We start from the raw sequence: 26,339 nt of genomic DNA on the forward strand, positions 1-26,339 counted from the left end.
GGGGAAAAGCCACCCTTTAGCAACCTGCTCCCCTCAGCCCTATAAAGGCACTGTGTCTTTGAATCAACTCTGCTTTCACCCTTATCTGTGGTGGGGTTGAAAGAGAGGCTGCCAAATGCTTTTTATCCTGGATGCACTGAAACTATAGCTGCACTCAGAGTCAGGACCCAGAATTTCATATTTATTAATCAAAAATCACAAATGGTGTTCAGCCATGTCCCCCACCCCTGTTCTTGGAAAAAGCCCTTCTTCAACATACTGCTCCCCATAGCCCCAAGAAGGCACAGTGTCTCTAAATCCTGACAGCTTCCACTCCTGTTGGGGGCAAAGTTGAAATGGGAGCTGCCAGTTTCTTTTCATCCTGGGCTGGCTGGAACACCTACTTTCCTTAGAGCCAGGACCCTGCATTCCAAATTTATTAATCAAAAGCTGTGATCAGTGTTCAGCTGTGTATTTTCCCCACTGCTCTTGGAGAAGATGACTTTTATTTCCAGTAAGGACTGGATTTGAGAGCAGCCTGCATAAGAATGGAGATGGGTACCAGTCCATCCACTCACTACTTTTCACCACAGGTTGTTACCAGACAAAAGCAGTGTGTTCTCTGCCTGATGAATTCAATGACCAATCTCTGAAACACTGAACTTCAAAGAGTTTATTGGTAGGCATGAAGCAAGAGAGCAGATGGCCTATCAGCCCCAAAAATCAGTCTACCCAATCTGCAGTAATTCTGATAGTTTTATACTATCAAAAGATGGGCAGGTTTTAGGATAATGAGCAGAATGGCTCTAGATGATGCAATTAGAGGTGATCTAATTATTTAGCATGTGCAGCTATATTACATTCTTAGCCACAGAACGTATGTTGGAAAATGGCAGGCTTAATAATGCTAATGAGAATGATTTTTAGTATTATAATGAGGTATAAGTCACTTATAGATTAAAGTCTAAGCTATTGCACATTTCAAGTTAGAGCCAGTTTTAGTTATCAAGATGACTTTGGAATTGGGGTGGGTTAGTTCTGGGCTGAGAAAAGGTCCCCCATTAATAAACATCAGGGGCTGTCTTTAGTGATCACAAGACTCCAAAGTTGAAAAACCAGATAAAATAGATGTAAGCGTGTCAGTCACAAGGGTTTTACAATCACAAGAACACAAGGTAAAGGATGTACAAGATTTCAGGTATTTCTCCTTGTCTACTCCAATATACCAGAAAGCAAAATGGAATATGATTCAGCAACTACAATCACCCCTTAAATCCTAATTTCTTGGTTACGGGGTTATCAGTCTCTTCCTTCTGTTCTTTCCTTGGTAGCATACAATGTTCTTCTGGTCTCTGGTGTCCCAAGCAGTTATTTCTGACAGTTCCTGGTTGTCTTAGAGGACAAGCTGAGTCTGGAAGCTCCCTATTCCTTCAACTTACCTAGAAACCCCAAAAGACCTATTTTTAAGTGGTAAAACTATTCAACTCTTAAGAACAAGACACAAAAGCAAATTTTCATGACCTTGGGTTAGGCAGTGATCTCTTAGATGTGAACCTAAGGCTCCACAGCAAAATAAATAGATAAATTGGACTATATCAAAAGTAACAATGTGTGCCAAGGACACTATCAAGAAAACAAAGAGACAAATGGGAGAAAATTTTTTCAAATCAGATCTCTGATAAGGGCTTACACCCAAAATATAAAAGGGACACTTACATCTCAATAATAGAAAGAAAACCTAATTTTAAAATGAACGAAGACTTTGGATGGCTATTTCTCCATATAAACTATACAAATAACTAATAAGCACATAAAAATATTTTCACCATCTTTAGTTATTAGGGAAATGGAAATCAAAACTTCACAGGGATACCACATCACTAGAATATCAAATTCACAGATAGTAGCAAATGCTAGTGAGGATGTGGAGAAATTCATACTCTTGTACACTGCTGGTGGGAATCTAAAATAATGTTAAACATAGAGTTACTTTATAACCCAGTTAATTCCATTCTTAGGTGTAAGCCCAAGAGAATTAAAAAAGTATATTCACAAAAAGTGTGTACATAAATGTTCATAGAAGCATTATTCATGATAGTCAAATAGTGGAAACAACCCAAATGTTCATCAACTGATGAATGGATAAATAAAGTATGGTATATCCATACAAAAGAGTATTATTTGGCATTAAAAATAGATTAAGTACATTTAATACATTCAACAACATGGATGAATCTTGAAAACATTAGCACTAAATGAAAGAAGCCTGTAATAAAAGGCCACATATTGTATGATTCATTTATGCAAAACATCTAGAATTAACAAATCTATAGAGACAGAATGCAGATAAATAGTTGCTTAGGTTGCCAGGTAGAAAGAGGAAATGGTAATTGATTGCTGAGTGTGGGTTTCTTTGGGGGAGAAGAAAATGTTCTAAAATTGAATTGTGGTGATGGTTGTGCTGTCATGTGAATATACAAAAAACACCCGCTTGTATACTTTAAATGAGAGAATTATATGGTAGGTTATAAAGCTCAACAAAGCTATCGAACTTAATTAATCACTAATAAGCAGCCATGTAACCTTTTAGGAAATTATTTTAGCTTAAAGACTTTTCATTTTAAAAATAAAGTTCTCTGGATTAAACTCATTATCATTTCTAAAGCTCAACTCTGTCACTTTCACATCTTCCTGTGTTTTATATAAAAGCCTATTTCTTATTAATCTGGCAGTCTCTGAACATAGAGAACTTAGAGAGACAATTCTACCTTATTTACATTCCTATTAAAAAACATATACTAAGGAAACGTCATAGAATACCAAATTTATTTTATACGTAGTGTGCAAATGGTTCATACTTCTTTTGTAATCATCAATAAAAACTCAAAGCGTATGACCTTCAGTATTCTTTATTGGAAATTTTCTATCTTTCTATTTTACAAATGGAAAATATGAAGTTTGGGATGTCTTTGACTATATACATATGATAGACCATCCATGTGTCTTCTAACAAGGTGATGTATCCATTTGTTGAGAAAAAGATGATACCAAGGGCAGACTTATTTTTAGCTATGGATGCCAGTTTTCCACAAAACTTGTCCTCCAAGAAAGCAATGTCAGGTTGTTGTGTTTTTTTTTTTTAATTGATGCTGCATATGACCTTTGTTTCACCAAGCTTTTTACTCCTACAATAAAATGAAGGGAAGTGACAGGAAAATGGGACCACTCTTTTCAAAGTAAACGATCCATCAAATACACAGTGAAGCTGTTCAACATCAAACATAGCTTTTTAAAAATATTTTACAGCAGACATTGCTAAAGTTAATTCAGCATCAATCAAGATGTGGAGGACAAGTTTGAGAATCTTTAATTTCATATTATTTTGCACAGGAGAGTTTGGGCTATTTTTTCTGTCAGTAGGTCTTTTTGTTCTCTTGCAAGTGATGAGGAGCCACTGACCTTGTTCATCTATTCTAATCAGAACTAAGAACGGTAGTGGCTCAATTTTCTGAAATACACAAAGGCTGAAGTGCAGAGCAATTGAAAAGTTACAAAAAAAAAAAAAAGATAAGCTTGGCAGAGAAAATATACATAAACAAATTTAGAGACAGATGATAAGAACCATATCATTGGAAATACGTGATGCCTCAGGAAAATAGCAAAATATTCTTTGTTCCCAAACCTGGTGAAGTTAACAGTTTCAACTTCCACTCCCTTTCAAATGGCTTAATAGGATTTTTTAAACATCTTTGTATGTTGCTAGGTCTTAAAGTTATCATGCATAAAGATCTGTTGTCTCTTTCCTTCTTATTGAAAATAAGTTTTCTTAACATATTTAATGACTAGATTTATACTGAATATATGAAAATTACTTTTATGGTTTCTAAAATCTTGCTTATGCTTTATCTCATTTCCCCCCATAAGTCCCCAGGCCTTGGATAGGACAAATATTGTTATATATGGTTTACAAATGAAGGAATTGAGGTTTAGAAAACTGGAGTAAGTTACTTAACTTATATAATTAGTAACACGATCAAGAATAATATTAATTCTTTTGATCCTAAACTCAGGTGCTCTTTGTAATATTTTTATTGATTTCCTTTATAAATGAAACACCTTCTTGTCTCTTTCCAGATCATAAGGGTAATTTATGTGCTTTAGAAAATATTCATATACAATTTAAAAAATAAAAAGTGAGGAGCCCTGAATTCGCAAATTCTAGTGCTCACAACAGTTAAGTGTTTGGTGTCTATTCTCCATTATCTTCCCTTAATATATATATATATTAGGATTTTTAACAAAATATGTTTTTATGAGGCATACTGTCCTGCAAATTTTTACAAAATAATTTGTCAAAAACTCCTTGTTAGAACAAAAGCTTTGTGTCAACAATTAAATGGCCATATATTAGTCTACCATATGAATACAATAAAACCTATTCATTTGTTAAAATATTGCTAAAATGATAAGTGCACTTGAGTTGGTGGCTTCCATAGTTATAAAAACACTACATAGACAGGTATGAACATTACAATTTAAATAGTAAAACTACTGATAATTTGTTTCTTTAAAGAATGTTTGTGAAGGAATCACTACTATGAGTTTAAAGTCAGTGGCATAAAGATTTTCAAATCCATTATCTTAATTGATTCTCCCAAAAAGTATGTAAAATAAATAGGACAAACATATTTAACCCTACTTTTATACATTAGGAAATCAAGGTGTTTAAACAATACTTGTCTAGAGTCACATTCTAATAAGGAGCAAAGCTAGAATTTACCCCTGTTCTGTAGGAGGCTGCTGTTCATTGTTCTTTATTTTCATTCCTACGCTCATAGAAATAGGAAGGGACCATGTTAGGTGGTGGAATGAAAAGTGTGTTCTGTTCACTTTGAACCTAGACCTTTCTTGCTTCTGGGAATCTTTACGGATGACTTCTCTCCTTGTTTGTCTAGTGTTGCCTGTTCTCTTTTGGCCATTTTCCCCAGATGCACTTTAAATTCAGACATTATAGTTTTTCAATTTTATGTCCATTTCCTTGGACTTACCACTCTAGGTTGTGCCTTGATTGTTAGCAAAAGAAGAGAATCTTGGAGAACAAAGTGATACCTGCAGGAAATATAACAGGGCCCTCTCTCAGCTCTGTTACATACATACTATTTCTTCATATTTTAATGGGGGATGACAAAGGTAATGCAGAAGACTATGGGTAAATGTGTACATTAAATATCTGCAAATCATAATCTTCAGTCAATGGAAGACATATGAGCTGGTATATTTCTGACTATGTTGACAGTGCTGTCCCTGTTTTGATGTTTAATCTACAGAGCTCATTTCACCTCTGCTTATAACTGTTCTTTTAACAAAATAGATTGTTCTACCAAAAAGAAAAAAAAATATGATTTCTAATGAGGAGAACACAATTATTATGGCCTGGAAAGAAATTCAAGCATGGCATGGTTTATACTCATAATCTGTGTCACATGATCTATACTAATATGTGTCACCCAAAACACCAAAATTTTCATCAAGAAGCCAATCAAGATGAATCTTATATTTAAAATCTTACACTAATTAATATATACAAAAGTGGGGAAATCACTGGTAATATGTGACCAGGCACTGAACAGCAAATCTGAGTGATCAAAAATGAGGTTTGAAGATAAAGTACATAACAACTTATAATGTGTGCTCTAAAGACTTTAAATATATCCCTCTATCCCAAAGTTTTTCTCACAAGCCCTGATTTTTCTTCCCTTTTTTCACTTCATCATAATAACTGAATTATTATCAATTGAATATTTAGTAGGGTTAAAGTCTCTTATTTTAAATGCAAATTTTTCTCAAAGGATTTGGTAGTGGGTGTGGGGTTATCAGGAATTCATACTTCTGGTATCAATTAGTACAATCTAATTGCTTTCCTTTTTAACCCAGCTGACAACAGATTCCGTTTAGGCGGAGAGTTGAGTGGAGATAGAAGTTTTAATGCAATGCTTTAAAGGGAGTAGGGAAGGTTGGTGGTGCCCTGTGGGTAGCTGGTGCATCAGGTGCTTTGGATAATAGGAGGACACTGAGCAATGAGGAAGGGAGAAGTAGGAAGGGAGAAGTAGCTGCCCTGAGCCAGTGAAAAACAGGGATGGAGCCAAAGCCAAACTCTGCCTCAACTGTGTCTCTCTAGGGGACTGGTCTTTGAGGGGACAAATTAGATACAGAACAAGCAATTTTATCTAAAATCTTTGATCATCTATAGAATCATACTAAATGTACCACTCTCCAGTTTTAGTTATCTCATCTTTCAGATATCTTATTCTGTGCCCTTCACAATAGTCCAGAGCTTGTCCACACATGACTCAACCTACTTGCTGTCTCCAGTTTCAACTCCCTTTTGTACAGACAAATTAATGCAGGTATTAATAGCTCACATAGACTCATTTTCCTACCTTCTCAAAGCTGTTTGCCACATCACTCTCCACTGCCTAACTCAAAACAAAAGAAAGGTTAAATATGGAAGTCAAAAATTACTGAGCAAATTTTATCAATTTCTTCTATATCCAGAAAAAGCCATTGCAACAACATCAAAACAAATAGACCTTAAAAGACCTTCTCTTAATAAAATTGTTCATCAATGTGACTCATGGAGCTCATTTTTCTGGTTCTTGAAGATTATTCTTGGGATCCAAAACAGATTCATAAAGAAATATCTTCAACTGAGATAGTTTACCTTGGTATGAATAATCATGCAAATGTCAGCTTATATTAAAATTGAAATAATATTGTTCCTTCCACCTAGCAGAAACAGTTTATAAAACTTTCTGTCTTTGGAGTCTGAAATGTTAATTTCTAAAATGTAGGCAGATAAGTGTCTCCAGATAGGAATTTCTTCTTTCATGGAAACAATAATTTCTGCTATAAAGCAACCATGAATCCAAAGCTCAGCTCATGCCAAGGCCTTTATTAAATCACTTCAAATTATCAACATCTCATACTACTTGCTAAAATCCTAATTAATATGTTGTGGATGCATGGGTAGTTCAGTGGTAGCATGTTTCATGTGGGAGACCTGGGTTCGATTTCCAGACTATGCACCCAAAATCAAAAAATGCTTGTTAATTAATATCTTGTTATGTTTTTAGCTTTTTATTGTACTGATTGATACATTTTAATTGTTTTTGTATAGATTTTTAAAATTTTATCTCACTCTCTGTGCTAGTTTGAAAGGATGCATGTCCCCTAGAAAAGCCATGTTCTAATCTAAATCCCATTTCATAAAGGCAGAATAATCTCTATTCATACTGCATGTTTGAAACTGTAATCAGATCATTTCCCTGGAGATGTGATTTAATCAAGTGTGGTTGTCAAGCTAGATTAGGTGATGAAATGTCTCTACCCATTTGGGTGGGTCTTGATTAGTTTCTTAAGTCTTATAAAAGAGGAAACATTTTGGAGAATGAGGTGATTCAGAGAGAGCAGAGCAGAATGACGTAGTCACAAGAAGCAGAGTCCACCAGCAAGTGACCTTTGGAGATGAAGAAGGAAAAGGCCTCCTGGGGAGCTTCGTGAAACCAGAAGCCAGGACAGAAAGCTAGCAGATGATGCCATGCTCACCATGTGCCCTTCCAGCTGAAAGAGAATCCCTGACTATGTTCACCATGTGCCTTCTCACTTAAGAGAGAAAGCCTGAACTTTATCGGCCTTCTTGAACCAAAGTATCTTTCTCTGGATGTCTTTGATTGGACATTTCTATAGACTTGCTTTAATTGGGACATTTTCTTGGCCTTAGAACTGTAAACTATCAACTTATTAAATTCCCCTTTTTGAAAGCCATTCTGTTTCTGGTATATTGCATTCTGACAGCCAGCAAACTAGAACAGATTTTGGTACCAGGAGTGGGGTGTTGCTGTAGTTCGCAAATACCAAACATGTTAGAATGGCTTTTAAATGGATAAAGGGAAGATTTTGGAGGAGTTGTGAGGAGCTTGATAGAGAAGGCCTAAAATGCTTTGAAGACACTGTTGGTAGAAATGTGGTCTCTAAAGATACCTGTGACGAAGCTCTAGACAGAAATGAGGCATGTATTATTTCAGACTGGAAGGAAGACAAGCCTGGTTTTAAAATGGCAGATAATTTGGCAAAATTGACTAGTGACTTTGGCTAAAAAAAGGCAGATTTTAAAAGCCATGAACTTAGATATTTAGCAGAAGAGATCTCCAAATTAAATGTCGAAATTGCAACCTGGTGTCTCCTCACAGCTTGTAGTGAAATGCGATAGAAGAGAGATAAGCTGAAAACTGAACTCTTGAGTACAAAGAAAACAGAAATTGATGTCCTGGAAAATTCTGGGTTTCCAGGAAGGGAGATCCCAGAGAATAGTGCTCCATGTGAGGATTTGGCCAGATGTAGAACCAGTCAGCCATTTCAGAGAAAGCCAGGATCAGACATGGAGTTATCCAGGAAGGATTTGTGGAAACTCCTTATACCTAAGGGCATGATCCAAGGCTACTGCATAGAAAGCCAATGAGAGTGCTGTAGGACCTGTATGAACAGAGCTGCTGCCAGTCTGGACTGGGAGGGTTCAGAGAAGGGACACATTGGAGGAAAAATAACTTCAGAGGCAAAACCATGGAGGCCGGGGTCTGAAGTTAGGAAGCCTCAGGCCAGGAGAGCGGGCTCACCCAAGCCTGTGGAGAGGGTGAGTTTGCTCCAAAGGCAAAGGGATGGGCCTTCCACCTCATTGCAGTGGAAGAGACATGCCGTCTCAGGCCTTGGAGAGGGTGAAGCATGTGCCCCAAAGATGGCAGAAAGTCCGGGTGCATCCCCAATATTTGGTGAGGATGGAGCGGAGAAAAAGGTCATCCCCCAAGGTTGCATTCGGAGAGAGGTGGGCCACTACGTAGGCCCTTGGAAAGGGTGGGACTGCCATTTTCAGAAGCCCCAAACATAAATGACTCTCAGACTTTGAAATCTGATGGACTTTCCCTGCGGGTTTGCAAAACTGCTTGGGTTCTGTGACCCCTGTGTTCCTTCTTCATATTCCTTTCCATATACCCTATGGAAATGGGTATATGTATCCTATGACTGTTCCTCCTTTATATGTTGGCAGCAAATAACTTGTTTGAGTTTTTATAGGTCCAGAGACAGAGGATCATTTTGCCTTAGAACAGACCATGCCTATAACTAACTTTGATAGGAGTTTGTACGTTTCTAACTTTGTATTTCATATATATTGCTACTGAAATGGTTTAAGGATTTCTGATATTGTTATAAAATTAATGTATCTTGTATATGGGGAAAACATGTCTTTTTTAGGGTCCAGAAGGTGGAGTGTTCTGGTTTGAAAGGATGTATGTCCCCTAGAAAAGCCGTGTTTTAATCTAAATCCCATTTTATAAAGGCAGAATAATCCATATTCAATACTGTATGTTTGAAACTGTAATCAGATCGTTTCCCTGGAGATGTGATTTAATCAAGAGTGGTTGTTAAGCTGGATTAGGTGATGACATGTCTCCACCCATTTGAGGGAGTCTTGATTAGTTTTTGAAGTACTAGAAAAGAGGCAACATTTTGGAGAATGAGAGAGATTCGGAGAGAGCAGAGAATGCTGCAGTACCACGAAGCAGAGAGTCCACGAGCCAGCGACCTTTGGAGATGAAGACAGAAAATGCCTCCCGGGGAGCTTCATGAAACCGGAAGCCAGGAGAAGAAGTTAGCAGATGACACCGTGTTCGCCATGTGCCCTTCCAGATGAGAGAGAAGCCCTGACTATGTTCGCCATGTGCCTTCTCACTTGAGAGAGAAACCCTGAACTTCATCAGCCTTCTTGAACCAAGGTATCTTTGCCTGGATGGATGTCTTTGATTGGACATTTCTATAGACTTGTTTTAATTGGGACATTTCCTTGGCCTTAGAACTGTAAACTAGCAACATATTAAATTCCCCCTTTTGAAAGCCATTCTGTTTCTGGTATATTGCATTTTGGCGCCTAGCAAACTAAGACACTGTCTAATCATTGTTAACTTTTATATTAATTTTTATTAATCCTGTTTATATTCATAAACTTTGCACTGTAATTTTTACTCAATATTTTTAGCCTTCAATTTTTATTCAGATTTTAAAATCCTATGTTTGTAACATTTTATGAGATATATTTTTATGCATGTTATCTAAGGATGTCTTGTCACAAGGACACTAGCCTTTTACATTTTATGTAGGGGGTATGTCAATATGGAGACAGTGTAGCTTGGGTATCATGGGTTAAGAAGGAATTAAGGCCATCCAATAAAATTTTGGTGTCTTCATTTGTTTGCGTGTTTATGCCAATTTAATCAACCATGAAAGGGGAATAACATTTATCTTCTACATATTGTAAAGTTTAGATAATATAATTGTTTCCGAATACAAAATACTTAATAAATATGAGGAATTATTACTATTGTTCTTATATAGTTTTGAAATTAAAGTGACAAACTGTTACAATTACTACAAGATTCTTGTAGACACACATGTAATAAAAAACAGTACTTTCGAGCTTCTGTTTAATAAAGGAATGATATTACAAAATGTTATTTTTCATGCTATAATTATAAGAAGTTTTGATTTTTCTCTGTGGCTATTGTCCAAATAATTACCATTCATAATTAATCGGTTTGTTTTTAAGTCTGGGATGCAGCTTGTTCAATGTGCTAATCAGCTTTTTATCAAAGCACACTAATTATAGATTGCCCAGTCCAATTAGAAAGAGCTGCCATTGTATTTTGAAGACTAGACAGCACATGTTTTAAGAGTGCTCAAGTGAGAGGAAATCTAGGATGAACACATGTGACACATTCTTCCCCTTAATGAGAAGAGTAGATCTTTAAATTAACATGAGGAAACATTCACCAACATAGACTGAGATATTTGTATTCAAGCTATGAGAAGAAACATATTGCAGCAAGTGGATATATATTATGTTGGAATGTTTACTGTTTAGGATCTACTTAAAATATTAATAAAGAATTTCATTTACTGATAATAATTTTTGTTATTCAACAATTATAATTTCAGTAAGCCTAATTTATTTACAAATACTATTCAAATAGAGACAACTAGGAAGTTGAGTTAAATACACGTCATCATAGAAGGATGATGCTGATCCTTTATAAAATAATAATCTCCATTTCAGTTAGGATCATTACACTCTATGTGAGATGTGTTCACTGAAGCCAGGTTCCTAGCTTAGTGAGTAAACTGGCAAAAGGCATGCTAATTCCATGGTTTCTAATGTAGCAATCCTTGTGGTTCAGCAAAGCAGCCAAATGAATATCTGACTCACCTGTAATCTAATCATTTCAAGTGCATATTACCAAATTATAAAAATCAAATATTTAGTCAATATCACACATTAGGTATGAAAATTTGCATTAACATATGTAAACATGCATAAATTCTGTGGACAAAAAATAAGGAGAAATCTCTTTATGAGAAATCCGGATGTTTACCGTATTGGTACACCTGAAAAAAGAGAGTTTGCAGTAACACAGGATGGGAAGGATTAATACAAATGTAGATAGAATTAAACAATTATTGTGGCCATGTTATCTATGAAATCTGGGGGTTTTGAGAAAAACGGTTCATGTTCCAAAGAGTAAAGATCAACATTTTGCAAATGAAACATGAGCTGTAAGTAAGAAATGTCAGTTCCAATGTAGCTAAATTAATGTCGCTAAATACATTATCTAAATCAAACACTAATTACATCAGAAACACCTTCTCCTGAGGGACTGGAAAATAGTGCTAGGTTTTAACCTATTATCTGCCCTTTTCCAGAATGTTATAAAATTTGTCATAAAGGCGAATCGATTTTTTCTTAGTTTCACATGTACAGATACTGTAATAAAAAATAAAACCCATAAAGGAACAATTATATTTCTTCTGGGACTGTTCACATTGATAGTGCATGGTGGATGGTTTCCTTTTAAATATTCTGACTTCAATCAACTGTATTGACTTAACACTTTCTTTTCTTAAAATACTTGAGTAATACTTTACAAAATGATAATTTCTCTTAAGCAACTTACTTAAAAAATAATCCATAATCATTATTTTTAGAGTCCGCATGGGTCCGCAGCTAGTTTCCATGCATCAAAGGACGGCTCACTGCGAAGATAACACCACAAAATTATTTTGGCCTAGGTGTTATTTTTGGTTGCATAGAAAGAGCCATTTTTAAAAATCATAAAATTCAACTTTTTGACACTTACCTATTTTGCACATGGAAAATAAGCAAACCTGATGCACTACTTAGATTTTACCTCGATTTAGGGAAATTTTTTGGTGAGTTGAAAAATAATTTGTCAAGTTGCAGATTTCCAGTAGAATTGAGTCTTTATATCTTAAAAACAGATAAAGCTGCACCCCAAAAGCGTTTTGTGGAAGTGAGCAGCACATCACTGCGTCAATCATATGGCACCGCTTCAATTAATAATGGGCACTTAGGATTATCTGGCTAAGAAGCCCATATGGGACTGAGAGAAGCACTTCCTAATTCTACTCTCCTGGGCCATCATTCACTTTTATTATTATTCAAGTAGCTAATGAGACAAGAAGAGCTTGAACTATAATTGACTTATATCCTCTTGGGTAAGTCAGCTCTGAGAGTAGATCTAAATAAATTCCCCAAGGATACTGTAGACAGAAAGTATTGTAATTAAATTTACTAGTCAGATCTAAAACATTAAAAGTGAATGGATCACCCAAGTCCTCCCTTACCCTAGGGAAAAAAAAAACAACTTCCAAATAGTCTGAAATATAGATTTAGATGTAATGTTAAAAATAATGTATGTACTATGTGAAATATCCAAGTATATATACCATAAAAATATGCACACTGTTCTACTTTTCCAAAGAATATGGTACAAAGAAAACATAGGATCCATATATTGTATAGTGCAGTTATAGATGTTATGGAAATAAAGTCATATAAAATATTGTGATATCATTAAATATAGTAATATAAACATTACTATTTTTAGTAATTATTATTGCTATATGATATGGTATTAGTGCTATATTATATGCTATATCTCAAAAACTCATAGTTTATTTTCATAGTTTTTAAATTTATTTGTAAAATTTTTCATTAAACATGCTACAAATATATCTTACCAGAAGCACTAAAATAGCAGTAAGGAATTTTTTATTAAGAGTAAACCCAGAAGTGTAAAGAGCAAGAAAGGAAACAATAGCAGGTGAGACATTTTCAGTACATTTTTGGAAAATTATAATGGTATAGATGCTTCTGGGCATAATTTCCTCCCTCTCTTTCTTGTTTCTTAAACTTCTTTCAGTTGGATGTTCAAATTAATTCTTGAATTTTACTACTTTTTTTCTCCCATGATCTGTTTCTTTGTGTTGTTGTGTTTTTCTCTATTTATGTGTGTGACTGTGCCTGTGTGCGTATGTGTGTGGCCTTACGAAGGGGAGAAAGTTATAACATGGGCACATGCAGAGAATCATCCTGATAAGACGATGGATAATTTTGCTCACAAAGCTTGGTAGTGCAAGGTATTGGTCAAGGTAATGTGAAATATAAATCAGAATACAGGGAAATTTATTGAAAATCTGCATAAAATGTTATTAACTTCCAATCTTGCTCATCAAGTGACTACACTCTTTGCCAGTGCTCAGAGTAGTCCAGTGATTTACTCTTTGGAGTAACTGAACCAGAGAAGGTCCAGACTAGTGTGAAGAAGCAGCAGAGCAGAAACAAGAGGAGATCGTGGGAATTACATGAATGACAAAATTCCTGGAGTCCAACCCCTCCCCATTTCTAGTACAAGTATTGGTCAAGTGGACACTACATGAATTTTCTTCTCTAGGAAAATGGAATGACCCCAGAAAAAAAATTATCTCTAAATATTGAGACTAGTTGGTGACCCAATAAAAATAGCTACTTACTGTGAAGCCCACAAGTCAGCATGGACATGTAGCTTTTAATTTATTTAAATATGAATAAATAGTGACAAATCACTACTCATTTGAGGACTGTCTTCAAATACAAAAAAAGAAATAGGTCAATTAAACAAGCAAAAGGAAAACAACTGAGGAACCAGAAAAAATACAACATAAAAACTCTAAAATTGTTTTAGATTAGGAACACAAGTGCTTACATGTATGATTGCAAAAAAAGGGGATATAATTAAAATATAGCAGAGAACAAGAAGAAAAGCTATAGTAAATTAATAATATGAAAAATATTTTTAAATTCAACAAGGGAAAAATTTTTAATTAAAAATCAATTAAAAAAACCAAAAATTCAACAAAGGAATTTGATAAATTTAAGGAAATTACATTTACATACACAGACACACCCACACATGCAGATGAAATTTATAGAAAATAGCAATTAAAAAAGACAAAGAAACTGATAATGGAAGGCAAAAAAAGTAATAAAATTAAAGGATAAATTAGGCTGATCAACATCCAACAAAAAGAAGTTTCAGAAAGAGAGAAGTGAAGGAGGAACTTTTTATTTCCTAGAAGTGAAAACCTTGTGCTCTGGTTATTATTGCTAAATAATAAAATACTCTCAAAACTTAGCTGCTTTAAACAATCATTTTATTATGCTCATGGTTTCAGGGGTCATGAATTTGAACAAGACCCAAGGGTGACTTGTTACTGCCCCACAATTTCTGGGCCTTCAACTGGAACCACTTTGCCTGGGGAAGACTTTGTGATTGAGTGATGGAATCATTTGATGGTATCTTCACTTATGCATTTGGTGATTTCTGCTTGCTTCTAGCTGTGACCTCAGGTCAAGCTATGTGAGTTACATGTGACCTCTCTATATGGCCTGGGCTTCCATATAGGATGGAAGTTACAAGACAGTTAAATTTCTGATATGGTGGCTCAAGCCATCAGTCAGAGTACTCCAGCAAGTAAGACAGAAGCTGCAATCACCTTGTGTGACCTCACCTTGGAAAGTCACACATCATTTCTAATGCATTTTAGTGGTTATAAACAAGTCACTATGTCTAGTCCAGATTCAAGCAGATGGAACATAGGTCCCCACCTCTCACCTAGAAGAGAGTCAAAGATTTGCAGGCATATTTTAAAACTGCCACAACTTGAATGTCAGGATAAAGGCTCATCGTAACGATGAGAAAAGATCTATGCCAAAGCATCAATAGCAAAATTTCAAAACATTTAGAATTAATTGATGCTTCTAGAGGTTTCCCGAAAGGGAAAAATAGTTAAATATAAAGAGTAGAGAGTAAAAGTGGCATAGGATTTCTGAAGTTTTATTTGGAATTCTAAAAGCCTACAGCAATGCCTTCAAAATGATACAGAATCAGTTTTTGACAAGGTGCCAAGAAAATTCAGTGGGGAAAAGATGGCCTTTACAACAGATAACGTAATTCCACTATAAAAAATGTATATGAAATGTCCAAAATAGACAAATCCATCGAAACATAAAGTAGATTAATGACTTCCAGGGGCTAGGGGGAGAGAGGAAACAAAAGGAATTCTTTATCGGGTCAGGTGTTTCTTTTGGGGGGGTGATGAAAATGCTCTGGAATTAGATAACGATGATGGCTGTGTAACTTTGTAAACCAACTAAAAATCTCTGATTTATTTACTTTAAATAGGTAAATTCTGTAATGTGTGAGTTATAACATACATATGCGATTCCCGGAACATACACCCCCCCCCCAAAATATATATATCTCAAGACAAAATAAAAAGTTTAAAGTACAATTGTATCATCTTGTTAATTGTCTCCAGGGAATGACACTGAATGGAGGGTAGAGAGAGAAGAGCAAGGCAGTGCTAGTGTTCATTTTATGTTTTTGAGCATAATGAATTTTAAAATTAAGTGCATATTTGCTATTTTAAAATTCACTAAACCTTTATATTGTAATAATTTAATACTATGATTCTAAAACTACATTGTTGTTTGAATTTTTTACATAAATTTTCATATATATAATCCAAAATATTACTCACTTTGCAAAGTATTTCATTTTACTTTATGTGCATAATTAGAGAATAATTTCTAGTATATTAATTATAACATTTAAAAGAGTATGAAATTTAATTATAAAGTACTTTCTAAATCATGGATTTTATTATTCAGTAATTCCAATTATATCCCCAGTACATGTTAATGTACCATGCAGAGGACACACCATTAGTTGCTGGCACTCAGGATAAGTAGATGTATCATTCACTTTTCATTTAAATTTGTAGTGATTAGCCTTCATTTCTGAGGCCAAAATAAAAGCATTATCCTAATCCAGGGATTCCTCATGACACCCAAAATCAGCAGAGCCTCTAAAATATGGAGCAACTTTGGTTCTCATTACTGTGCTTTGTTCCATCTGATATGATGGAACTATGGAGATAAACATCTGAACCTTACAAGTCTGTCCAGGGAGTGGCTGGTAGAACAAAGAAGCAAGTAAACTGAATAATTACAGAAGCCACATAACTGCTTTCTAGGAGACAGGGCTGATCTATAAGTTTCCTTTAGAAGATATATCCCTAAGCAGATGTTATTTTAGCTTTATGTCAATAGTCATTACAATGATGTAATTATTGACCTTTGTCCACAATCCAAGCAACCTTCTAAAAATAATTTTGCTATTCATTGAATCCACTAAACAGAGGGAGAATACGCTGGCCAACAGAGTTTTTAAAAGTCCTTAACCTCAAAAGTTGTGTAACCCATTACCAATGAATAATTTTTGTTTTCAATTAATACAGAAGCCTCTGTGAACTTGGTTCCTGGAAATCTCCCTCTCAGATATGGTCATATCCTTGGAGCATTAGAACAAGGGGTTGATGAACCTTTGAGATGGAGCACCAGATCCAATTTTTGCAAATTCACCAAGGTAAGCCACTTTAGGGAGTTATACGTCAAACTGTAGGGCTTCCTTACCTAGTGACTGCCCTCTTCCCCACTATACAAGGGAAACATATTTTCTTGGGAATTTTTATAATGTATGGCTTCAATATTAAAATAAAAGTTCACATAGCTATTTCATACAGCTTTTCTATTTTAAACAAACGTGTGTATATATGTTTGAAGGTGACAAAAACAAGGGAAATGTTTTTTTAGAAATGTTTTTAAATAATCAAATTAAAAATGCAACTTATTTTATGCTATTCACCAACCCTAGGGAAGTCATTCTAAATCTTCTAAAGTAAGTCATTCTAAATCAGGTGTTTGGTTCAAGCAAGCACTGACCTGATTATTCCTGTGAGGGTGTATCATGGATTTAAATCATCAGTCAGTTCATTGCATCTGTTGTTGGTTACATCTAGAGATTGCCTTAATCCAATCAGTTGAAGGCCTTAAAGAGAGAACTAATGAGTTTTGTAGTTTGAAAGAATGCCTATCTCAACTTCAGCCAATCAGCTTTTCCTGGGGAGTTCATCAAAGCCTTCATTGGAGTTTCCAATTTGCAGCTTGCCTGATGGAATTCAGACTTGCCAATCCCCATGGTCATGTGAGCCAATCCTTAGTCTTTTAAATATTTACAGATATAAATGAACCCTGACTAATACAGCCCTTATCTGTGTATGTTTCAGAATGTGTGTCTCCAGATACCAAAACCTTAAGCTAAAGGAATAATTACCTAATGACAAAAATTTAAGCCACATTGATGCTCACTGATAAAAAAAAGAGAAAATAATAGAGGACACAAATGCCTTTCAGAACTGCTAAAACAAAATCATGACAGTTGATAATAGTAACCAAAGAATACAGAATGGAAGAAATCACGGACGACAAAACTGGAAGAGATTATTATTTATTTAAATATTAAAACTGTTTTCTCGAAAGTGATTACTGGATTGCCCTCGAGAAACAATGGAATTGTAGACCGAGTGTGCCAATTTGAAAGTGTTATGTACCCTAGAAAAGCCATGCTTTAATCCTGAATCAGTCTTGTGGGGGAAGCCATTTCTTTTAATCCTGATTCACTATTGAAGGGCAGATTCAATACTGTAGGGTGGAAACTTTTGATTAGATTATCTCCACAGAGATGTAGGCTGCCCAATTGTGGGTGTGACCTTTTAATTAGATGAGATGTGACTCCACCCACTCAAGGTGGGTCCTTTAAAAGAAGGAACATTTTGGAGAAAGCTCAGAAAAGATAGAGACTAGAGCAGATCCAGGCACTGGGAGAACAGTTGCCTCTGAGCTGACATAGATCCCAACACTTGGAGAACAGAGACACAAATGTTTGGAGATGCTCGAGCCCAGCCAACACTGCCATGAGATGTTAAGCAAGCCAGAAACTGGAGAGAGCCAAGGGAAGCCAAAAAAAATGAAAGCCAACCTGGGAGAAGCAAAGTGAGGAAGCCACACAGGGACAGAGGCTGAAAGCAATTGGGCCCAGGAGCAAGGGACCAGCAGATGCCAGCCACGTGACTTCCCAGCTGACAGAGGTGTTCAGAAAAGCCATTAGTCTTTCCGGAGTGAAAGTAATCTCTTGTTGGTGCCTTAATTTGGACACTTTCCACTTCCTTGGAACTATAAACATGCAGCTTATTAAATCCCTTTTTTAAAGCCAAGATAGAATTTATTCTGTTTCCAGTAGACTGCATTCCAGCAGCTTACAAATTAATACATTGAGTCTGATATTTCTGGCCTTGAATGCCAATTCCACCATTAACCAAAAGTGAGTGTTTAGGGAAATCTCACTGGGACTAAATCTTCTAATCTATAAAATGGCCACATAAATTTAAACTTAGCACGGTATGTTTTAGAATAAAAACTGTAAAATGTCAAGCTGCAATAGATAAATAAAATAAAAATAAAAAATGATAATTATTAAACTTAGATAAACTCTGTGTCTTTCCAGCATAAACATTCTAAATAAATGGCAGAAATTTCTAAGCTAGAGCCTAGAAATTAGTGCTAGCCATAAAAATAATGAAATACATTTGGTCTTAAATTAAAGTTTGAAGAATGTTTTGGAAATAATCTCATTCCTTAAATTAGATTCTGGTACTATCATGCTTTTCTTTATATAAACAAAAACCAAGCAATTGAAAGACAAGTAACTTTGGTTTATGTGTACAGATAATCATAAAAATTAAATTCTTCCTCTGCAAAGTTAATGACATCCAAGTTTACTAAAAGCCTTAGTAATATAAGACAGGATATTTTAATTGAAGACAAAATGACATTGGAAATGCCCTTGTACGGGGACAAATGTAAACAAGATATTCAGATAGAGTAGATGATACATGCTGTTTCATCATCTGGTTTAAAAATGTACAGGGCTAAATTTAGAATGCAATCTTAACATTAACATAACATAACCTTTGAATAACATAATAATGCCTCTTATAAACTATCTTGGAAAGGTAATTATTATTAATAACATTGTTAATAATGCAGATAAGTCATTTATAGCCAATGAAAAGTACCTAACTTAAAAATAAAGGATTGATGTGCAATTTCAAAAATATTTTAAAAGTATGTTTCTAAATCCATCATAAAGTACTAGTAAGGATCAAAATACACAATAATGGCCTAATCTCCAAATGAATAGATTGTGAGGACAGTTTTGATTTGGGGTCAGTCACAGGGAGGAGGAGAACAGCACCCCAGGTTCTTGATCCTGAATTATAGGACTTGTCATGGGAACACTAACAAAAGCTGGGAGAGACAGAAGAATTCTAGAGAGAAGGGGACAGGAAGGAGAATGTGGAGATTGAAAAATGAGTGAGATCAGGGTGAGCCATGGTGGCTCAGCAGGTAGAGTTCTCACCTGCCATGCCGGAGACCTGGGTTCGATTCCTGGTGCCTGCCCATGTGAAAAAAGATGAGTGAGATCAGACTCCAAGTTAACCATTACAAGTGTTAACTAGAACAGAAAATATCCATCCTCCCCTTTAAAATGTTGTGTCTCTTTGTCAGTTAAGGAAATGATAGAAAATCTATACCTCAAGAATAAGATCTTGTGATGGTTTGAAGCTGTCTGTAAGCCAGAAAAACATGTTCCTAAATTTAATCCATTCCTGTGTGCATGGACCCAGTAGGGCTACTTCAGCGAAGGTGTGGCCCATCTCAACCTGAATGGGCCTTAATCCTCTTACTGGAGTCCTCTATAAGAGAATGAAATTCAGGCAGAAAGAAAGCCATGGAAGCAAGAAACTGAATTCAACAAAACCTAGAAGAGAAGGGAGAAACTAGCAGATGCCGCCATGTGCCTTGCCATGTGGCAAAGAAACCAAGAGTCGCCAGCAGCTGGTCTCTGGGAAGAAAATATCGCCTGATGATTCCTTGATTTGGACATTTTTCCCAACCTCAAACCATAAGCTAATAAGTTTCCATTGTTTAAGCCAGCCCATGTCATGGTATTTGCTGAAGTAGTCTAAGAAACTAAAACAGATACGTATTTAAAAGATGGATTTAAATGTAATTAATAGCTCTCTGTGTTCCCAAACAAATCTGTCTGGATTACAATATAACATTTATAGCACCTGAGTAGGGTGAGGCCAGGGGTGTCAAGGAAGAAAGTAGATTGGGTTGCCATTTAGAGATTGTGTTCAGATATCCCAAGTGTTGATACCAGGGTGGTTTTTAGCTTTCTTCCATCTTTGCTTCTGTATATGATGCCATTTGATTGAATCACATATTCAGCTATAATTAACATTTACTGAGCACTTACTATGAGATAGGCAATGTATTAATTTACATGTTCTGTCACAGTTTTTCTAACTCTATTAAGTGGGTACGATCATCATTTCTATTTTACAGATGAGGAAATTAAGACAGAGAAATAAAGTAAATTGTTCTGGGATAAACAATGATGTAGCCAGAATTTACACAGAGTCATTTTATTACTGATACAGACCTTTTAAGGGTGACACTATTCTGCTCCCCCTTAGACTAGTAATCCCAGGTGGTATTCCAGGCACAGCAGAAGACCCAGGAAGAGGTGAAAAGTAGGTGCCCACCTGACTAGAGTTACACTGCTCCACCCCCCAAATTTAAACTATTTAAACACATTATGAGACCCTCATGCTATATAAATTTTACCCTGGAATTATTATTTCTACATCTCATGAAGCATTTTTCAGATTCACACAAAAGTTTCCTTGAACTTACCAATTAGTTTTATATTGAATATCTATTGATCTGTATTTTATTCATCAGTATTGTTACAGTCTTGCCTTGCTAATGATTAATTATCTAATACACTTAGCATATTGAAAGTGCTCAATCTTTTTATCTATTATTATTATACTTAATTTGGCCATTACTTAGGATAAAAGCTATAAAGGAAATAATTTTATAAGCAATAAATGGTATATACATATATGTTAAATATTTAAATTTGTTTATGTGGTATACATTTATTACTATCTGTGAAATAAATAAATATTTATCTATTTATTCATCCATGCAATGATTATTAATCATCACCAGTCTGTGATATCTGAGGCAAAAAGAAAACTAGGGAACTTAGCCACCATATTGTTTTTTGGGTCCTTAAGTTACAAGCCAGTCTGATTTTTCCTACATCTTTCAGAGGCTTTTTATGTTTGCTTTATATATAATGTCCACCTACTACACCTACTACAAATTATAGAAGTGTATATGACTGATTAAAAAAAAATCCTGCCATTGTAGAAATTTTTTCCACTTAGGGAAGACAGAGAGATTAAATGAAAAGCATAGCAATGAAATAAGTCATATTGCATGTTAAAAGGTGGTAAACACTCTGGAAAGGAGTTCTGTTTCACCTTTGGGAAGATAGAATAGACATACTTTTCCCTATTCCTCCATCTAAGCAAAATCAAGAAAAACCCTGGACATTATATATAAAGCAAACATAAAAAGCCTCTGAAAGATGTAGGAAAAATCAGACTGGCTTGTAACTTAAGGACCCAAAAAACAACATGGTGGCTAAGTTCCCTAGTTTTCTTTTTGCCTCAGATATCACAGACTGGAGATGATGAAGCTGGAAACATCAATGGGCACAGACCAAAAAACCTCCTCCTGCTCTCTATACCCAAACACCCAGGAAAGGACAGCCTAGCAAGACAGAAACACTGGAACGATAACCACTCCTCTCCAGCCAAACCCCAGAGAAAAAACTGAGGCCTCATCTCCATCCATGCTAGTGAAGGCTGATAGAAGAGACTAAATTTCTGCCTGGCAATGCCGAAACAAGGCATCCCAGCATCTCCTCTGAGGTTGTGTCAGAAAAAGCCAAGCAGGGAGCCTCGACTTTAATTCTCAACGGGCAGTAGTGAAAACCCCAATGCAATGTCAGCAGAGATCCAGAGAGGAGTAGGGGCTTCCACCCCGTGCCTGGCAGGTATGAAGCACATCACCCACTCCCTGTTGGGGTGACGTCAGAGGAGGCCAAGTATAGAGTCAGGACTTTTACCACCTCCCAAAAGTAATGAAGCGACACCTTCCTGCTGTGGGTCAATGGCGAGATGAGGCACAATATTACATTTAATTTGCAAATATTCTAAATGGAATTGAACAAAATAAAATAATGTTTTAATGTTTTCCTACATAATAGTTCTTTAATAGAGACTCATTTGCACGTTTGGAAATCAAAAAAACTTGTCCGAATATTAAAATTCATAGTAAAGTTTTATACTTATTTAAATAACCACATAGGAACGATTGCTGGAAGTATTTTAATCTCTTGATACAAAAAAAATCTCCAGTAAACTGATTTTAGTTTTAGTATGGAGTAGAAATCAGTAAAGTTTCTATTTCTTTTCAGACATTCCAATTTTAGTCAGGTTCTTTACTACAAGTTTAGATTGAATTCTTTGTTTTATATAATTAGGGGAATAGTGTAATAATTTTCAAAAGCCATTAGATATCGCTGTGTGTTAAAAAGTAGAAATTAATAAGGTCTTGCAAATATTCTCTGTGAGAACTGAATATAGGTAATGCATATTTATAGACACCTAATAACAGCCATTATTAATGTTACGAGGTCTGGTCTCTGCCCTGCATTAGCTTGTTCTTTGACCTCGTTGCTTTTCTGGGGACCAGATCTCTCTTCTGTGAAATGATGGGGCTGGTTGAAATGACTATTAAGAGTCTGTGCCTTTCTAAGTGGTATAAATCCCAGTCCCTAATTCTCAATGGTTTCCGGAACTAACCAATTAAGAACCTGGCATCTGATCACAGAAAATACCCTTGCTATTGTTTCAAATACATACTCCCAATAAAATTAAAATAAGGATTATAAATAAATTATATTTAGCCCAACGTGTTATTTAAACTAGTATATTTTCCTGAATAAATTCATATAGTACACAAAAATGTTGGGTAACAACAGCAATTCAATCTGGTTTACATTCTGATGTAACTATTCCACACAGTGAATAATCCCAATTTTGGAGGAATTCCTATTTCAGACACTTTCCAGAAAATAGTCCAAGTTACCCATCTCATTTTTCAGTCTGTCCTAAGCCACAAAGCCGCTGGAGCTGTCTACATTATGGGACTAGTAGTACATTGTTCCTTACTATAAGGACACTGTAGAACTTACAAAACATACTTTAATTGACAAACACGAAACTTATCATTAAATCTGAATGTAGCAGGGGCCCTAGGTGAGCACGACCTGGAGATAATTAGGAACAGACTTGCAAAGGCACAACTCCCAAACTTCATTTTGAAGAATTCTTACTTGAAAACTTGCAACAGTCACATTCTTAGCTTCGCACCCTTTCCCCCCACATGTCTTCTTTTCTGCTCACCTGCCCTCTACCCCTCCTCCTCACTCGGAGTCTAATTACATTTGTCTGGGGAGGAAGCTGGGATGTGCATTTTAACACATGCTGCAACTGATTCTGATAGCAGTGATATACAAACAGCATTGAGAACTGCTTGGTTAGGAAGAGGCTGTGGTTTGCAGAGAAGGAAATAGAGCCAACAGCAAGGTATGGGTTCCCAAGGCAGCCACCATGGCCCCGATCTCACCTCTCAAGAGGAAAAGCTGCAGGCAGGAGCTGAGTGGGCAGCTGCCTGAGGCATTTTGTTAAATTTACTAGAGAAGCTGCACTGCTCAGGGCCACTGTGACCAAGAGCAGCACAGAACCCGAAGGCAAGATCCTCACTTCCTCCATGTGAAACACAAAGTGGCCCCGGCACAGTAGGGGGTGAAGAAAATGCCTTTCCCTTTGACACTTTGAAAATTGTGAAATGGTAGAAACACTCTCTCTCCTAAGATAAGAGGCAGCATGTACCTAAGCCCCAGAAGCTAAGTTTTCAATTGGAGAGATATTGACAGAAGTGGTGGAGGCATGCAATTCTCTCTAGTGACTTTTGGACATCTAATGGCAACCAAAATGTGCGGTGGAAAACTTGAAGAAGACCAATGATAAGCATATTTGATGTATTTTAGAACTAGGGATCCATTGGGTGGTGCCTCAGTTTTCTAAAGCTGCCAGAAGATTTACTGAATTAAAAATCTGCAGTCCCAAGGCCACGAAAATGTTCAAATTAAGGCATCCAGAGAGAGATACTTTGATCCCAAAGAAAGGTCGATGGCATCCCAGGTTCCTCTGTCACATGGGAAGGCACATGGTGATGTCTGCTGGCCGTTTTCTCCAAAATGTCTCCGAGCTTCTGTGTGTCTTTGCTTGTTGCTCCTAGGGCATTTCTGTCTCTGCGCTCTCTCCAAAATGTCTCTGCCTTTTATCTCCTCATAAAGGACTCCAGTAAAGATGATCAAGACTCACCTTAAATGGGCGAGGTCATATCTCCATGGAAACAACCTAATCAAAAGGCCCTGCCCACGATAGGTCCACATCCACAAGATTGGATCAGAAGAAAATGGCTTTTCTGATGGACATAGCCGTTTCAAAGCAACACATGTGGTGAGGCAAAGTGCACTGAGTGGGGCCCCTGCTCTTACGTAGATAAAGGCCCTAAATCAGTGGAGTTTGAGCATTAACTGTAAGGCAATATCAAACGTGCAGGCCTGTGAGGCCTAGAGACACCCAGGAGAGAAGGAGATTACATATGAAGGTTAAGCATCTCACTAATCTCATTTGTAAGTGCAAACTCGCATTAGTCAAGGAGAATACACCTAGGAGGGGAGGGCTACAGCAAGTTCCCTGATGTGGAAACCTTCTGAGGGACAACTCTGAACAGAAGACTTCATTATCAGATATGACAAGCAACAACTAATTCCAGAATCACCGATCTTGACAGATGCCAATACCTCATAGGCCAAAGAATCCTGGTTGCAGCTATTGACTCTGTCACTATGTATGTGATATTAGACAATTTTTTAAAATTTTTCTGAGTTTCAGAGTTTCTAGAGTTATGTAAAACGGATAATAAAATAGGCAAACTTAGCCAAGTTTTTGTGAGTATTGAAAGTTATAACATCTGAGAAAGTGTTCATACCATTATCTCCAGCACTCAGTAGGCACTCATTAAAGATTAGTTCTCAGTTCCCCCTTCCCTTGTATTCCTCATTGTTTCATTACACAGAGGAGTGTTATAAATCTCTAATTTCTAGCTTTAATACGGCTTCAAAGGGCCTAATTATTTCTGAGACTTTCACTACGTATGGCCTGTCTTCCATCCTCATTCTAACATAAAGCAGCAGCCACAAAAATTGTCTGTGGACTGCCTCTCTAGTATTTACTTATTATACAGTCATATGTAACATATTGTTAACTGAAAATTAATGATTTTATTGTTGGTTTTATTCCATCTACTGCTGTTCTGGTTTTTTTTGTGTGTGTGTGTGTGTGTGTGTGTGTATGTGTTATTTGTTTTTTCAGGCCAAATGATATCTGTTTAAAGCTAAAACAATTTGGACCTGGCTTCTTTTCAATTCAGCTCCCTTCTTACCGAATTCTTTCAAAAAGTACCTTGCAAAACTCATTTATTTATTTGTAGAGTTAGGATTTTGTCCCTAGTGCCTCGCTTGGGACAAGCTTGTTCCAATTCAAAAACCTCTAGAGAACTCACAAAATGATAGGAAAAGAAAGAAAATGGTATACACCACAAACAACAGGAAGGGGTGGGGGCGGCATCAGCAGATTAGATTTTCCGACAAAGGTGGAGAAGACACAGAACAGAGGGAAGAGTTTTGACTGAAAAAATGGAGTAAAGGAAACCTCCATTAAAACATTCTAAGTGGCAACTGCAAGTGGCGCAAACTCAGGACTGAAAGAACACTAATAGAAGAAGGGGCCAGGTGAGCTAGCCCCAGCTACAGCAAAACTCCTGCCCTCCAATATTACCTCAATCCATGACTTATTCCCAGTTGTTATCCCCAAATAAATGTGAGAAAAAATATCTCTCTAAAAAAAGTAAAGGTACACTTATGCAAGATGTAAAAATAGGGTGGGATACAGGAACT

At 36.2% G+C, this 26,339-nt stretch overlaps 2 long non-coding RNA genes across 4 annotated transcripts in view; one reads left to right on the forward strand and one right to left on the reverse strand.

The window, feature by feature from the left end:
• Window positions 1–26,339, reverse strand: part of LOC143677272 (uncharacterized) — a 100,017-nt gene that overhangs the window by 56,968 nt on the left and 16,710 nt on the right. The window lies entirely within an intron of this gene.
• LOC143677328 (uncharacterized) overlaps window positions 1–26,339 on the forward strand; it is a 43,689-nt gene that overhangs the window by 5,292 nt on the left and 12,058 nt on the right. Inside the window, exons 2-3 of one of the 2 annotated variants that reach the window (XR_013172520.1) lie at window positions 16,723–16,850; window positions 21,917–22,448. This is a non-coding gene — a long non-coding RNA (uncharacterized LOC143677328). Of the gene's footprint in view, window positions 1–16,722; window positions 16,851–21,916; window positions 22,449–26,339 lie in introns of those variants that run through there. The other variant, XR_013172541.1, reaches the window with a different exon arrangement.

The sequence above is a fragment of the Tamandua tetradactyla genome, chromosome 1 (genome assembly GCF_023851605.1).
Source record: "Tamandua tetradactyla isolate mTamTet1 chromosome 1, mTamTet1.pri, whole genome shotgun sequence".
Classification (NCBI taxonomy): domain Eukaryota; kingdom Metazoa; phylum Chordata; class Mammalia; order Pilosa; family Myrmecophagidae; genus Tamandua; species Tamandua tetradactyla.